Consider the following 7,783-nt stretch of genomic DNA (forward strand, 5'->3'; position numbering starts at 1 on the left):
AACAGCTGGTAAGGACTACAACGAGCTTCTTCCTGGGTTAGTGACATCACAAACCCCAAAATGTACATAAACCCCGCCCCCTAGAACACACAACAAAGGGGGCGGGGTCATGTTGGGCTGCTTTAGAGAAGAGGAAGAGTTGTTGTAGTAGAGTGTTGTTGTCATGCCGTCATTTTACACCGGACTGCTTCACAAACGAGGGTCAATTCAACACAAAAGATGAACATGACGGCACATGCTAGTGGATGAGTTGAATCAACTCCACAGCAACTACATCAATTTATCCACTAACCATTCAGAAACGTCTAAAAGTTGTAACTTCTTCCTGAGTCTCTCCATCAGTGTCGACTCCGGTTTGAACAATGTAAGGCTGAACACCGTTACTGACAATCCTCATTTTGGCTGTGTGAGATTCTCCTGCTTTGTTGTTGTTGAGCTGTTAAAGCTCCGCCCTCTTCTGGAAAGGGGGCGGGGAGCAGCAGCTCATTTGCATTTAAAGGGACACACACAAAAACAGGGTGGAACACATTTCTTTTTTGTGATGTTTTTTAGCCTTGCAGAGAGTCTTCCAGAATATTCCTGGAAGCACTAAATTAAATCAGACTATTCTATGGGAACATTGGTGCTTCCAGAAAACTCTTTAATGCTGCTTTTGCAACAGGGCTCTCAAGGAGAGCTGAGAAGCTAAACAGGATCCGGGGAGAGTGGAGACGCACAGACATAATAGATGGATCGCATGCTATTTATATAGGCTGGCTCGGAAAACTGAGCGTGAGAGGAGAGAAAATGAAGGGGAGTGAAGGAGGAAGAGAACATGTTGACTCGCGCTAATCTGTTTCATCTCTCCGTACACTCCCTGTGTGCTTTTCTCTTAAGCTGGAGAGGAAACCACACAGGCTCATTTTCAATATAAGAATCAAATCCTTACAATCACCTGTTCAATATTGGGTCATGCTGAGTGCAAATCCCCAGTATCCCCTCAGCCAATAGGAAGCTGGCGCTGTAACCACCCTGACGAACAGAATTTGCTGTGTTAGCATAACAGTACGGAGCTGTTCAGTCATTAAAAGTTAGTTTGTAGGCCATCATGGAAGGCTAATTCACTACGGGAATTTCTAATGGGTTTTTAGATCAATGGTTTTGGATTTAGGTGTATGGTTAACACTAGCCCTACTTGACGACACTTTCTCAGTTACATCTACTGTACCACAAAGATGTGAGTTTACATACAAGTCTGGGGCCAGGTAAGTTTTCCAACTTTTTTTGTGAAAGATAAAAAAAATACTGCTAATAATTTCAGCAGTAAAGACATTTATAATGTTAAAAATGATGTATGCTTCAAATAAATGCAGTTCTTTTGAACTTTCTCTTCATCAAAGAATCCTGAAAAAACATGGTTTTCACAAAAATATTAAGCAATAATTGTTTTTCAACACTGATGATAAGAAGAAATGTCATTTGAGCAGCAAATCATCCTATTAGAATGATTTCCGAAGGATCATGTGACACTGAACACTGGAGTAATGATGCTGAAAATTCTGCTAAATTACATTTTACAGTATATTCACATAGAAAACAGTTAAAGGCACCACGAACTACGCTGTTTTATTGTTTTATAATGTTTCCTGGGGTGCATTTATAATGTTAGTATGATTTTTACATCAAAAATTGTCATCATTTAGAAATAAAAGGCATTTTTCCTACCCTGATTTTAGCCCTCTGATTTGTATTGTATTGTAAACTTTATTGTCCCCCTTAGGGCAATTTGTTCTGCAGCATGATAGCACCACGTACAAGACAGACAAATACACCACATTAATAGCACATTTAAAAACAAAAAACAACAAAAAAAATGACCTCTTCCTATTTGAATAAAGCAAGTTAATAGCATATGGAACAAACGGAAATTTGAATCTGTTTGTCTTAACTAGAGGGACCCTATACAAAGATCCTGAGGGGAGGGTCTGAAATGATTCATAAAGAGGGTAAGATGTGTCAGATATGATGTGATGCGCTTTCTTTATCACCTGAATATCAAACAAATCTGACAACCCAGGCAATTTCACACCCAATACTTTACTGCAGTTATTCAAACCTTTGATAGAGAATTCTTCTGTTTGACTTTTAAAGAGGCAAACCAACAAATCGATTCAATATATGCCTTATAAAAAGCAGTCATCAATGTTTCTGCAAACAATAAAGTCTTTGTTGGCTCATCATACACAATCTATCGGTATTCTCTGCAAAATTGAGTTTATTATCGATAATAGTACCTAGGTACTTATAACTTTCGACCAGTTCAATCAAATGATTATCGACACTAGTACATGGAGCTGCTGTCTGATTTCGCCGCAGGTCAATGCACATGTCCTTGGTTTTCCCAGCATTCAGAAGTAGACCCGCCTCTCGACACCAATTTGCAAAATACTCGACAATAGGCCCGTGTTCCCTCCCTTCCTCACCAACCAACAAACTTACAATAACTGTATCATCAGCAAACTTAAGACTGTACCGATTCTCAAGCTGACTACGACACTCAATTGTGTATAGGATATAGAGAAGAGGAGAGAGTACACACCCCTATGGGGAGCCAATAGATGTAATTATAGGGCTTGACAAAACACAATTAATTCTTACCCTCTGAGACCTATTTGTAAGGAAGTCTAGTAACCAAGCGGGCATTCTTGCATCCGAAATGCAGATGAAAAATCTACAAATAATAGCCTTGCATGGTTACTACTACCCTCCAGATGTTTATAACAGGTCCAGTAAGGTCAGTGTTGCATCCTGCACACCTCTCCCCACCCTGTAGGCAAATTGCATCAGATCAAGAAATGGTTTAGTTTTTTCCAATAATACCTCTTTTACTAATTTCTCAAATACCTTCATTACAAGTGAGGTCAAGGAGACAGGTCTATAATCTGTCAAGCCTTTAGGACAATAATTTTTTTGCTACTGGAATAATGATCGACTGTTTCCAAAGTTTTGGTACATACTGAACCTCAAAAGACCAATTAAAAATATAAGTAAAGATTGGACCCAATTCTTCTGCACACTGTTTCAGGACCCTATCTTATTCCATCCGGACCAGGACTCACTTTAATTTTACATTGTTTAAAAAGATTGACTACATTTTTACATTAAAAGAAACAAATAAACTTCCCTCTTGAGAGCAGATATAGAACTCATGCCTCATGCCACCATTCAAAATCCTCTGCAAGGGCACTATCTCGCTCATAGCCGGTTACTTTCACTGGTTTTCTACATCCATTATTTAGGCCCGTCATTAATTTAAGACTATCCCATACTGAGCCCATACAGTTTGTTCTTCATTTAATCTCCACTTTTTCCTTATAACATATTTTTTTCCTCCTAATTTCTTGTCTAATTAATTTCTGTACATTTTTAACTTCAAGCAAATCCCCTCATTGAAAAGTCGTTCTTTTCTTAATCAACAGACCCTTAAGACTGGTGCTCACCCATGGCTTACTATTTGGATATATCTTAACAACTTTCTCAGGAATGACAGAGTCAACACAATAAGTTACCCAGGAACTAACCACATCATTAAGCTCATCAATATCAGCAGATGAATCCATAAAAACATTCCATAAGGTACAATCAAAACATCCTCTTAAACTCTCAATAGAGCTTATCAGTCCAAGATTTCACAGTTTTCGTTTCAACTTTTCCCCTCTTCAGTTCAGTAGTATAACATGGAATTTGATGAATACAATTATGATCTGACGAACTCAAAGGAGGTAATAGAGAAGCTTTGTATGCTCCCTTAATAGAGCCATAGCATTGGTCCAATGTCCTTTCATACCTAGTTGGACACATGACATACCCATACATGTTCTTTACCGATTTTTCCAATATACAATTATTAAAATCACCCATGATTTTAATGTGATTTGAACGCTCTGTTTTAAGGGGCGTGTCTGCTGTGAGACTTCAGTGTAAACGCCCACTGCTGTGATTGGCTAACATCTTTCCATTTGAAATAGCTAAGTATCACAATCTCAAAAACGTTAAGCATGTTTTTACTATTAAAGCTCTCAAGGTTTACTAATCGTGAAAAGTGTTGCATCACATTTAGATCAATGCCATTATATTTAGATTGTGGCATGAAAGGTTGCAGTGATGAACATTGTAGTCGATCACAGACGTTTTTGAGTGCATGAAAGCAGTGATCTCGTCATTCAACTCAATTTCTGCACACTATCATCACTAACAGTGCAAATGCGATGACAAAGAGATTTGTTGAATAAAACGGGAGTTTTTCCAGAACTCAGTCACTGATAAACTCACACTGTTTGATTGACAGCTCCAGCTATTGTAAAGGGAGCGTTCTTTGATCAGTTTCTACATATATATATATATATATATATATATATATATATAATTTAACCACCATTTAAATAACAGATTATTTTCATCCTACTAAGTGAAACAAGGTGAAGTTGAGCGTTTAGTCACTGGTTTGATTTAGTGACACACAGACAAAGATCATCTGACTGTACATGAATGATTAATATCAGATCAGGCATTAGAATTAACAGTTACTGACATGTTGTCGCATTACTTTCCATATCGTAAAAGTCTGTTTGCAAAGCCTGTGCCGAAATGCCATTGATTTACCAAAGAATCCACAGTTAAATACTGAATACTTGTCATGATCACCAGTTTGAGTGTCCTGGTTAGCCACCAGAGGGCACTCCACCCCGGACCATTGCCTCACCACTTCGGACTTCATTTTCCATAACCCACTTCCCGGACTCATTATCACTTCATTGCACCCAGCTATCTTGTATTATGTTATTAGTGTCTGTCTATTTATACTGAGTTTGTTTCTGCCTTTGTTGTCGAGTTTTAGCTATTGTTACATGCATGTCTGAGCACACTGGATTCTTGTTTTGCTGTTTCATTGTTTGTTTTCTGGCTTCATGTGTGGACTGTTTATATGAAGTTTGACTATTGCATGGATGACTACGATTTTGGATTACCCTTATTAAAGCTGCAATTGGATCTAACCCGCAAGTCTCAGTGCATACGTGACAATACTAATAAATAAAACTCAACTGAGACATTCACATTCACATAGCATTAGGATCCTTTGAAAAGTAATGTTATTTTATATCGCTCTTCTTTTGTCCTCATCTCACTAACACGCCAGTGGGCGGGGCTAATGTTGCAATGATGAAGTAGGCCTTGAATTCTTCTGCAGAGGCGGAGTTTCACTTATCATAGATAGGCACATTCCAGGATCAGTCATTCTCTGGGTCTGGTGTCAGTAAAAGCTTTTATTGGACTAACAAGGAAGTTTTCAGTCCTGAAACTTACAGAATATTCTTATAGTATGATGACCTCATATATATCAAAAGCTCAATGAAAAGTTGATTTCTCAATTCATGATCCCTTTAAATGTCCACTGAAGTTCCTTGGAACGCACAGCATTATTCATTGTGTTGATGTAATTTCCAATGAAACAGGAAGACAGGGCAGGACATCGAACAGCTCCTCTTCTTTTTAAAATATCCAATAGTGTTTTGTTTATATCACAGTTCGGCCAGAGCTGTTGAAGCCTCAGTTTCCTCCTAATCTCTAACAATTTCTCCTCCTAATCTCATCCATATCACTTTAAATGACAGCATTCTGTGCAGAATTCAAATATGTCCGATATGTTTTGTGGTCTGCGCGACTCGTGGATATGATCCGGTCTATGCTGATGTGTTTCTGGACCGGAGCAGACTGTGCTTGCGCTGGGCAGTTCGCATGACACTAACATGAAACCAGACTTCATTCGCCTCAATGGAAAGCATATTTACACTGTCTGAATCGTTCCCTATCCCCTATATAGTGCTCTATGTGCCATTCACCATGTAGAAACTATGACCGATTTCAGCCGCAGCTTCAGCGTCTATTTATAATGTAGGGGGCGGGACTTCAGATTCTAGAGAGCATTTGATTGGACATAAAATCTGATGAGAAGCTGAAGTCCGCAGTGATGTCATAAAAATCATTGATCCAACTGATGAGGTATGAATGTGTAATCTATGTTGCAGAACAAAATGGGAAAGTATCTTCAAATAAAGGAGGACTGAGGTAAAATCTACAATGCCTGGTTTTTAAACATCATTTTCAAGAAGAAGTAACAATTTTATTCAATCTGTGGTAAATTTACTAAAAAAAAGTGAATGTGAAGAAGGAGAAGATTCAGATGTTACAGTTTGCCTTACAAGTGAGCCTTACCTCATGAAGCATTTTCCCTCAAATGGTAAGATAAGCATGTGACATAAGCCTAATGTAGCATAAATAAAAAAGTGCTTAGGTTGTAAATTACCACAATTATTAATACATATTTCTTTCCATCCAGGCTGTGCCTCAAAGAAACAATCTGTTCTCCTGGACTTCCTCTTTTAATAGAAATCTGAGTGATGGTGCATGAACAGGAAATCTGCAGCGAGAACACCACAACAAAAGCAGCCGTCTCCAGTGTTTTCTCAGCAGAACAGATTTGCGGGGCTGTTTTCTTGTGCCCTCGGTGATGTTGTGGCCAGGATGCACCTGCGTGTGGAAGCTGAGGTCGTTTAGGACACAAAGATCTGTTCCCCAGACCATCACTGCCACCGGCTCCCTATTTATACCCTCATTCTCTCTCTCACACCCACAGGGAAGGAAGCGAATCAAGGAAGCCTCGCTGTTCTTTCTCAAGGCCTTCAGCGGTGGATGAGCTCTCGCCCTCCTATCTACACCCCGGTAAGTTAAGGAAACAACCACTGGCCCGTGTCTGCATAGCATATGGAGAATCACACCGGGAGGAAGTCAGTACAATACTCATTTCCAAGAGCTCAACAATCGCCTGCTAATAATGAAGGACACAATACATAAACAACCAGTGATTCCCAAGCCGTTTCGTAAGCATTTGTACACAAACGCAGACACTTCGGTCATTCTCTCAAGGCACGGAACAGTCTGTTCCCTTTGGTTAAACATGTTTGTTAGAGATTTAGGACCAGATTGGTGGGGAAACAGAGGATAGGGAGGATCAATGTCCTGGCTTAAACCACAGCGCCTTGTTCTCCGTCTCGATGCTTTGATCGGGGCCGTATCTCTGTACCTGTGCTCTCGGATCCGTGTTATTCAATTACATTTGAGCTGATTCCAAATGAGAAAGAGAGAAGCCAAGAAAAAAAAGTGCATTTTCATGCTGCCGCGGAAGAACGGTGTCTTGCCGTCTAACATTGATTTCCAATACGACAGTCCTAACATGTCTAGATACACTAAAACAGGGCAAGATTAGTCCAAACCGCCCTATCACGCTATTTGAAGCAAAGATCAGGGAATGCATTATCCATTATCTAAAAAAGCCACTTAAAGATCGTTGACCTTAATGGAAGAAGTGCAGTATGGAGTTTCTCTACAATATTTGCACTTGATTTGATCCAAGCTATATATATACACAAGGGGTGTAAAGGCCCCGGTATACTTCAAACGAAATCGAAGAACGAACTGATGTGACGTCATTTCAAACAAAATCAGGCCAAAACGAAGTTCGTTTTGTGTTCTTTTTGGAAGTTCGAAATGTCTTGCCAAAGCGAACTTTCAGGAAAAGTTCGCTCCAGCTGCAAAACACCTGCGTACTACCATTGGTCAGTGACGATAACGTAACAGGAGGTGTGCGCTGAGGCTCCGCCTTCACTCGCGTGGAGCACGTCTTTGATTAATTTCGTGTGTTTGAGTTTGTCAAGGTAAGATCTCCGCGGGTGAAAGCATGAACACA

The 7,783-nt window shown here is 39.6% G+C and overlaps 1 long non-coding RNA gene across 2 annotated transcripts; it reads left to right on the top strand.

Moving 5' to 3' along the window:
- Positions 1 to 664: 664 nt before the first annotated feature.
- LOC125251599 lies at positions 665 to 7,564 on the top strand. Of its 2 annotated transcripts, none has more exons than XR_007181040.1 (3): positions 665 to 1,244; positions 6,066 to 6,585; positions 6,674 to 7,564. It is a non-coding gene; the product is annotated as an uncharacterized LOC125251599 (long non-coding RNA). The 2 variants fall into 2 exon arrangements; XR_007181039.1 differs by lacking the exon at positions 665 to 1,244 and having other exon boundaries at positions 4,602 to 6,277; positions 6,377 to 6,585.
- The last annotated feature ends 219 nt before the right edge of the window (positions 7,565 to 7,783 follow it).

Source organism: Megalobrama amblycephala, linkage group LG17, assembly GCF_018812025.1.
Source record: "Megalobrama amblycephala isolate DHTTF-2021 linkage group LG17, ASM1881202v1, whole genome shotgun sequence".
In the NCBI taxonomy this organism is placed as follows: domain Eukaryota; kingdom Metazoa; phylum Chordata; class Actinopteri; order Cypriniformes; family Xenocyprididae; genus Megalobrama; species Megalobrama amblycephala.